The sequence below is a fragment of the Brienomyrus brachyistius genome, chromosome 7 (genome assembly GCF_023856365.1).
Source record: "Brienomyrus brachyistius isolate T26 chromosome 7, BBRACH_0.4, whole genome shotgun sequence".
Taxonomy (NCBI): domain Eukaryota; kingdom Metazoa; phylum Chordata; class Actinopteri; order Osteoglossiformes; family Mormyridae; genus Brienomyrus; species Brienomyrus brachyistius.
Window position 1 is genome coordinate 13026474 of NC_064539.1, and position 9778 is coordinate 13036251.

Here is a 9778-nt window from a genome sequence, read left to right on the forward strand (position 1 = left end):
TACCACTCAAAAGTCTGGACACACATTGAATGATATATTTGTACTATTTTAGAATAATTACTACATTTTAGAATAATTACAAAATACCAAAACTATAAAATAACATGTAATTATGCACTGACCAAAAAAGTACTAAATAAAAATAAATATATATTTGTTTGGAGGATGGCAGCTCTGTAGGTTTGTACTCAGAAGGTCGCCGGTTCAAATTCTTAGATCGGCAGGGTGGTCCCACCATTTGGCCCTTGAGCAAGCCCAGTTGCTCCAGGGACTGGCTGACCCTACTTTCTCCTCTAAGCCAAGTACATGCTTTAGTAACCATTGTTTGGAAGCACAGCTGTCAAACGTTTCTTGTAGTTGGTCACCAGGATTGCATGCAGATCATCAGGAATTTTCATATACTTCTCTTCTGCAGGCCTCCTTAAAATCTTTAAGGTTTTTAGGCTGCAACTTGGATAGACGAAGCTTGACTTCCCTCCATAGGTTTTCTATGGGATTAAGGTCTGGTGACTGGCTAGGCCACTCCATGACCTAAATGTGCCTCTTCTTCAGTCACTCCTTTGTTGCCTTGGCCGTATGCTTAGGGTCATGGTCTGGCTGGAAGACCCACCTGCTGAAGGAGTGGCTGAAGGAAGGAGGTTCTCATCCAAGATTCTACACTACATTGCCCCGTCCATCTTTCCTTCGATATGGTGCAACCGTCCTGTACCTTTGGCAGAAAAACACCCCCACAGCATAATACTTCCACCTCCGTGTTTGACGGTAGGGATGGTGTTCCTGGGGTTATAGTCAGCATTATTTTTCCTCCAAACACGGCGAGTAGAGTTGATGCCAAACAGCTTAATTTTGATCTCATCTGACCACATCACATTCTTTCAAGCCTCATTCGAATTATTCAGGTGTTCACTGGCATACTTTAGACAGGCCTGAACATGGGCCCTCATGAGCAGGGATACTTAGCGAGCACTGCAGGATTTCAAATTGTAACGGCATGATGTGTTACTGATGGTTTTCTTGTTGACTGTCGTCCCTGCTGCTTTTAGATCATTAGCGAGCTCCTCTCGTATAGTTCTGGGGTTAGCCCTCACCGTTCTTAAGATCATTGATGCCGCATGAGATGAGATATTCCTTGGGGCCCCAGACCGATGGTAATTGACAGTTATTTTGTCTTTCTTACATTTGTGAATAATTGCAACAACAGTTGTCACTTTCTCACCAAGCTGCTTGCTGATGGTCATGTGGCCCATGATGATGGTCATGTAGCTCACTCCATATTTGTGAAGGTCAACAATCTTGTCTCAGCTCTTTGTTATTTCCCATGGTGATAAGGTTGAAGATGCAGACTGTTTAACAAAGTAATATCATACATATTTCATCACCTAAAGTATTCATTTTAGAAGGAGATTTTGTCTGTTATATTTCCCAAAACTGCACAACACACACATTCTTTACACAAAGGAATCTGGTTGCAGAGTAACAGTAATTTATTCAACTTGTTGTTTTCTCCAGTAGAGAATTCAGCTTCTTAGACTTCACAAGTCTGGACTGCCTGAACTTTTCCATATCACAAGTTGAAACTTGTGTGTACTGTATATTTAATGAATGTCCTTGGCCACAAGATGGCAGGCTAGAAACAAAAAAGTACAAGTTACACGTTATTTCTGAATTAAACAATAGAACAGATTTCTAGTCATAAATTTTAATGATGTAGTTAAATTTTACATTCTTGTATTGCTACCTATTGGTAAAATTCATACAGTCCCTTCTATTCTTATACCATGGGTAGCTCACACTACTTGTTCAAAGAAGATGAGCATACATACGACAAAGACAGATACCAGAAAAAGAAACAAATTACTGAAATAATAATGACCTTAGTTCTCTGCTACCTTACCTCAGCTGTGAATATCAAGAACTCATCATTCTTTTTAGTCTTTGAAGCCTACGTCCTTAGGAGGATGACAAGCTTTCTCAGATTGTTAGGTCTCGAAACTGCCACATTTCCCAAGCCTACCCAGAAAAAGTATTTCAAATCTGAGATTTACATAATCCCCCTTTAGTGCTCTCAGCACAATGGACATCATTGTCTGGCAGGGCTGGACTGGCTATCTGATATACTGGGCATTTTCCTGGTGGCCCAAGAATATTTTGCGCTAGAAAATCAATCAGCAAGACACCACAAAATTTACTGTGGGACATTGGGGGATCTTGGAATCAAGAACCAATTTTTAATCCCAATCCAGCCCAGTCATCAGCTTTTTCAGTTTAACGAAGTCCAGTTTCCAGTGAAGCTCTTCACCAATAGGGGGAGACAAAACAATGCATTACAAGAAAAAATGGCAAAAAATTTTTTTGTTCTTGTTCTAGAGAAGTTCAAATAGTGCCCAGAGAGGCCATAAGCCAGCCCCACTGGTCAGTGGGGCCAACTTTCAGCTTGGATGACCTCTTTTGAAAATAATTAATGAGAGCATAAACCTTGTCTAAGTCATCTGGAATGTAGATTCAGCATTTGGGGCCGATCAAAGCAAACATCCTCCTCCTTGAGGTCAGCAGGAAGTTCAGAGCCATATGCTTTTAAGGACCCATATTGTGCTGGCTGCTGCTTCTGCTATTAACTTGTCCGAGGTAGCGGCTGTTTCATTGCTGACCCTTTCCTAAACATTGGCAAGAAACCTGATCTCTATTTTATGGCTTTTGCAGTACCATGCAATCGATGTCTCATCGGAGGAATAAGACATCCAAGATAATGACTTCCTGTCCACTTCACAGGTTATCCAAATTCCCACAGGTGGAAGTAAAGTACCTTGGAGATCTATTAACCAGTCAGGAGCAGCTAGGATGACCCTGAGATATGAGATATGAGTATCCTATTATTACAGTGGATTTTGAGGTGTTGGAAAAAGTAAAATATAGTTCATCTTTATGCCTTTTTTGAGGTCGGGGCTACTATGGATAAATGGAGTTGCATACTCAGAAACACAGTATGATTAAGACAATACACTACTTAGTTAGTGACCTAAGAAAATGTTTGTCAGAAAACATGTCAAGGAATCATTAATTTCAATTTAATGAGCAACTGAATACTTATCTGAAAAAGGGAGCGACTCCTTCTTTGGAGTCTGGCAGTATGTAATCCTTTCACACATTATTATTTAAAAAGAGATCCAGATTTTATACGATTTCTATTAGTCAGAATTGCATATGAAGTCACAAAATATTTTTAATGTCAGTTTTATTAACATGTTATGCAACATGTTATGTGGACACAATGCATTAAACTAATAATTCAGTTTTGGCTCTCTTTTATCATGCTGTTGATAAATAACTTATTCTATGATTGTTGTCTGCTCAAGAAGAATTTAGTTTAAAATGGAAAAACATGTTAGAAGCTATCAGGCAGCTACGTGGAATTGCCATAATCCATTACGACAGAAGAAACATGAATAAAACATGAGGTATGTTGTGACTGATGCGGAATGGTCCAGGGAAGCAGGCAAGGAGAGCAGGATAGGGGTAAATAAAAGGGTTTTAATGGGGAAAAGGAGCACGAAAGACATACAGACTTCAATGACCGGACTGGGTAAAACATACCTAACACGAACTAAATACATTGTATAATAACGGCAACAGAAAACAGCTGGTGAATTCTGGGAATCCACACGGGGTTAACGAGGGGGCGTGGCATACAGGAGGATCGGACGAGCGGGTCATGACAGAACCCACCCACCCAAGGCACGCACACTGGGCGCACCCCAGGGAAGCGAAGGACAAGATGGGACCAGGACAGGACCTGGGAAAAACAAAACCAAGAACATTAACCGGACACCGGGAACAAGACGGACACACAAAACAGGCACAAAGACACCAACTCAGACAAAGAAACACAGACAGGCACAGGGGCACCAAAAACGGGAACACAGAAGCCACGGAGGGAGACAACAACGGGACAAAAGGACCAGGAGAGAATGGAGGAACAAAAGGATCAGGAGTGAACACGGGAGGCACGAGGAGCAGAGACAGGAACAAAATGGGGAGGTCAGATGGGAAAGGTCGGGGGATAATAGGGAACCCGAGGGATCCGCAGTGGGCAGAAGGCGGCAGCCGCAGGGGCAGCAGGCAACCGTGAGGCCAGAGCAGGAGGGGACTTCAGAGGGAGTGAGGAGGAAGTCGGAGGGAACCCCAGATGTTAGGGTTATCTTCTTCTAAAGATACGCTGGAAACCAACCAGTCTCTGAACACAGAACCACACAGACAGCTGTGATGACTTCTTACTTGCTGCAAGGCAAGTCCGATTCTGACTTCGAGGTGTCAGCCTCTCAGTCGAACTCAGCCAACTTCGAAAGAGGAACTCCCCTCGCAGTATCTTTTATTGGGGTACACAAACAGGATATGCAAATAACATTCAACATTGTTTATCATCATGTATGGGGTGGAAATATTCAAGTGACAGTTCTTAAGACGTGTTATTGCTAAATTAAGATCAAGCTGCTGCAGGGTGTTATTTCTAAGAAATGGCATCTAGCAAAATGACAATAAAAAAGTACATATTTCTCTAACACCGGCGAAGGCAAGGAGGGAGGGGAAGCTGCAGCAGGTGACACGCAGCCATAGCAAGCAAAGGCACTGTCCACCGACAAGCTGCAGTGGGGGGGAACCACAGGTGACCGATGAGTCGAAGCAGGGAAACCTGCAGGCGACCGATGAGTCGAAGCGGGGAAACCTGCAGGCGACCGATGAGGCGTCAGAGGCGGGGCCGAAGGCGGCCGATGAGCCACCGAAGGGGGGCCCGCAGGTGACCACCGAGCAGGACCTGAGAACCCACAGGTGTCCCTGGAGCCACAGCCAGGGAGACTGAGGGCGAATCAGGGGGCAGGGCGGGCGGGATGTGACTCCTGCGCCAGTGCCCTCTCACCTTCCGGGAGACTGAAATACAGGGGCCTGTTCGGGATCTCCCCTGCTGTGGAGGAGGAGTCATGGGGGAGCCAGTGGGGATATCAGGGAGATCCCCGAGGGGTCCCATTCGAGCTCCTCCTCCTTCTCCACTAAGGGGTGAGGACCGACGGTCCAGCAATCAGGGACCTCCTCAGGGACAGGGGCCACGGGAGCAGGGTCAAGAACTGGGATGGGCAGAACCTGGGCCGGGACCTCAGGCATGGCCGGAGCCTGAGCCGGAGAGTGAGGCATAGGTGGAGCAGGAGGTGGTGCCGGGACCTTGGGCAAAGCAGGAGGCGGAGGCGTAGCAGGAGCCTCGGGTGAAGCATCAAGGACAGGCGGAGCAGGCAGAGCAGGAGCCTTGGGCGGAGCATCAGGGACAGGAGGAGCAAGCAGAGCAGGAGCCTCGGGTGTAGCCGGGACGGGTGGATCAGGAATGGGCGGAGCCGGGATGGGCGGATTAGGAACAGGTAGAGCCAGGACGAACGGAGCTGGGACGGGCAGAGCAGGCGCCTCAGGAACAAGCAGAACAGGTGCCTCAGGAACAGGAGGAGCCGGGACGGGCGGAGCAGGTGCCTCAGGAACAGGCAGAGCTGAGACAGGCAGAGCAGGCGCTGGATCCCCAGGCACGGGTGGAGCAGGGACCTCGGGCATCGTGGCAGGAACCACAGGGGGTGAAGCTGCAAGAGGCACAGGAACTACTGGGGGCGCTGCAGAAGGCACAGGAACCACTGAGGGTGCTGCAGGAGCTTGCGCCTTGGCAGCGGGCACTGCCCAGTTTAGGGACTGGGGAAACCCGTGGGATAGAGTCCAAAATGGACCTGACCCCTTTAAGGGCCAGGCACGTCCCGGGAAAGGGGCAACGTGCTGATCGAGGCAGCAAAGCAACAGGCGGCTGCTGGGAAGCGGCCACGGTGTCCAAAGTGAACACCGCCGGATTAAGCACCGGTAGGCATTCCTCCCGGCACACAGCAGGGCAGGCAGCAGTGACAGAATCGGCCCCTAGGAGGACCTCCTGCCTGTCCTCCCATCTCTGGTTCTTCCACCTTTACTGGCTTGCTCTTTTCGGCAGATTTGCGGGCACCTCTAGCAGCTCCAGCAACTCACCATAAGGAGAGAAAGCTACAGTCCATGGCTACCCGTTTCATTTTCTCCTCCGCTACCCTGCATAGAAGTCGCCGGAGGGTTTCACGTACCTCTTCTGTGGCATACGCGTCTCCGGCAGGGACATCTCCTTTAGGACGTCCCTGCTCCGGTGGGCTAGAACCCGAAGGACTTCGGGTTGATCCAGCCAGTAGATCACCTGAAGGGCGGTGTTGATGTATTCCTCTTCCGTCATACGAGGCATCTTTTTGACAAGTCTGGTCATCCTGTCATGACTGACGTGGAACGGACCAGGGAAGCAGGCAAGGAGAGCAGGGTAAGGGTAAATGAAAGGGTTTTAATGGGAAAAAGGAGCATGAAAGACATACGGACTTCAATGACCGGACTGGGAAAAACATACCTAACGCGGACTAAATACATTGAACTAATGATGGCAAGAGCTGGTGAACGAAGGGAATCCACACGGGGTTAATGAGTGGGGCGTGGCACACATTGAGCATGAGCGGGTCATGACAAGGTCTGTTTATCATCAATTCCTTAGTGCTCTTCATCTGTGACATACTAAGCTGGAAGTGGATTAAAAGATAAGAGAAACCACAAAATGCGGGAATCTTTATCTAATAGGTAATAGTAATAGGTCTTTATGTCTGACATTTTCTCCCAAGTTGTCTCAGGTTGCACTTTGCAAAGGGTTAAAAAGCCTAAAAGTGTTAATATACATATTCAGTACATTATCATCCTGTTGTGGATGACAGGAAGATCTTCTTTCCCAACTGATTGTCTCTCCACTGTCTTCTGATTAAATATAGGACAGTATTCTACTGTTTACTTACAAGACACTAATGTTAACCTCCGATTATCTTACTGAACTGATCAAATGATACAATCTAGAATGTACATCAAGATCAAAGAATGCAGGTCTTCTTGCAGAGAGTTAAGTTGCAGATGGGATGATGAAGGCATCATAGAAGATAGGAAAACACACATAATTGAAGAAGGTACCAAAAGCATGGTACTTCATGGTGTTTTTGCCATTTACATAAGAACTGGTACCAATACCAAATAACATCACAATGTGAGGCGGGGTATTTTGTACTGAATTCGAAAAATAGCTGAGTTGCAAATGGAAGACATGTGATACTAACACCAACATTGCATGTTATGCACATCCGAATCTTACACTGCTAGTCAGCTAGATTAAGATCAGGCTTTTTCTTTCCTTCAGGACAGGAAGCTTAAATCTCACTAAAACATCTTTACTCTGTCATAGGAAAAAAAAACTTAGCAAGTTTTGCAATTTTAATGATTATTCATTTTCAAGATCATCTAGTATATGTTAAAAAATCAGTTTAAAGTTTACCTCCACTGCTTTTGCATGAGCACTACATGCGTTCTCTGAGACAATTATAATCATTTTCATCCTTGCTGTTTAAATCATTCCTAGACAGATTCGTGAATAGAATCAATAGCGAAATAAAAACACACATGAAAAAGAATAAACATAGAACCAACAGATAGTTGACCATTACAGATCCTCTACTACTAAGTCACACACTCAGCCCCTTCAACCAAATGGAAGTCTGGGAAGCAGTGGCAAACACAAGGGCTAGTAAATGTGCTAAGAACAGGAATGAACAGAATAACCCCTGCTGGCCAAACAGGGAAACAATGGATAGAACGGGACGAGGCAGGGGCTGATTCTGACAGAATGTAGAAAAAGGAAGTTGAGAGACATAGACAACAGTCCATAAAATGAAAAGCAGAAGAATCAGTATGAGCTGCAGATGGTATTGCAATGGTAATATGTATCTGTACCATCTGCAGTTACAAACAGAGCTGTGAATGTCATCATTTCCGTTATCATGATAAGTCTGGGCCCCTGATAGACCATATTTGGGCAGATCTAAAGTAGGGAGATGAAGTGAATTTCTGTACAGATGAAATAAAGCTGTTACTTAACCTCATATACAGTATATATAATTTTGTTACTGACTGGGAACCTCATGAAGGTTGAATGCAAGGACATGAAAGGGTGTTTCACAGTGATTTATAAACTTCCATCCTACAGAGTTGACTAAGCCTTCTAAGACTTCTATGACCAGTTGTTCGCACTTATTCCATGACAGCTGTTATAATTTAGGCTCCCAGCTTCATGAAAACCAATGGGACAAGGCTGTCAACTGATGATTGTCCAATTTGGGTGCAGGACAATAATTGCCTTACATGGCTTAAATTAAAGCTCATGCTGTCACACAAGTCCCGCAGTCTAGTGAGAACGTTATCATCATGTTCTGACCAAAGTTTTTGTACTGTAATGGACTGGCCTCCTGTCCAGGGTGTGCCCCAGCCTTGTGGACTGTTCTGCTTATGATGAGCTCCAGATCCCCCCGAGACCTTGTCCAGGAATAGCTGTTAGAAGATAGATGACCATAACTTTTCCTGTTTCAGATCATGGGTAACCAAACCCTCCCTATTTACATACAGGTAGCACTCCCCAATTGGTACAGAATTAAACAGTTTGGATGACATAGCTTATGTGAGGCTTTTTAAATCCCAGTTACACTTTTAGGGATTTAAAGAGGTCCATTACCATTGTTGGCATTGTGCCAAACAGGATGGGAGTTTCCTGAAGATACAGAGCTCCATGCAGCAGAGTCTTCTAAGTTATGGCACCAGACCGTCACTCTGATGATTGCTGCAAGCAATGGGAACTTTAGTCATGTATTAGAAGTTGTCTCCTAATTTTCGTTCAGCAAAAGCTTAATAATGATATAGCCCCTGCCATTGTCGGCACCAATATAGCTTTATAGTTTGCACAGCTAAAAGGAAGTTGTACATATAAGATAATTATGTAGCTTACATAGTTTGCTCAAGAAACAGCAGTTTGTACATATTTGATCTAACAAAAACAGGAACTAGAAAAAGAAAAGAATTGTTGAGATAGTGACCACTTTTTCTCAATTTTTCACCTCAATTTGTGCCGTCAAGAACACATAGCTGCTTCCAATCCCATACACCGCAGCTCTTCCACAGTAGCACCTTGAGAACATTTTGACCAGAGAGGCTCATCTTCCAGAAGATATATTGTTCATTCTGATGTCTCCGTACATAGAGTATGACACAGTAGTGGCTTATCATTGCCTTCTTCCCCATAGTTTGAAACAGCATCATTGCTGTTGTCAGCACTGTAATCATGGGCCACTGACTCTCTGCCTGAAATAGGTGGAAGATTTTGTCTGACACCTCTGATAAGATCTGTTTGCCATGGGCAGGCATTGCCCTTGGTACATCGGTAGACTCTGGGCCTCCTCGGTAGATCGGTAGACTCTGGGCTTCCTCCAGTAGTACATTTAGTATTGAATACGAGATAAATGGATACAAAAACGATGTTAATTAAGTTCAGTTGCCATATCATATATTTGTTTTTTCTACTGTAAAAATGTTCATAGTCTGTCCACTGACTGATGATACTTAACAGGAGCTTGGTATCATGTTAGTGAACAAGGCTTTATTTTTGCGTTCATTTTGTTTTTCATTTTATGAAAAACTATAGCCATAATTTGAAATATGTATTAGATTCTGGAACTATTTGGGCATTTTGTTCAGCCATTCAGGCTGTACCCCTGCTTTGTGTGCTATGCTGACTCCAAGCTCTTCTGCAACCCTGTCTGTGATAAGCATTTGGGTTTGATGGATAGATGGACAGATGGATTGATAGATGAACATGGGAAACTAGCAGGAA

General features: G+C 44.8%; 1 long non-coding RNA gene across 1 annotated transcript; it reads right to left on the reverse strand.

Moving 5' to 3' along the window:
• Positions 1-1466: 1466 nt before the first annotated feature.
• LOC125745888 (uncharacterized) lies at positions 1467-2010 on the reverse strand. Its single transcript, XR_007398800.1, has 2 exons — positions 1895-2010; positions 1467-1627 (listed from the first exon to the last, which is right to left on the reverse strand). It is a non-coding gene; the product is annotated as an uncharacterized LOC125745888 (long non-coding RNA).
• Between the last annotated feature and the right edge of the window lie 7768 nt (positions 2011-9778).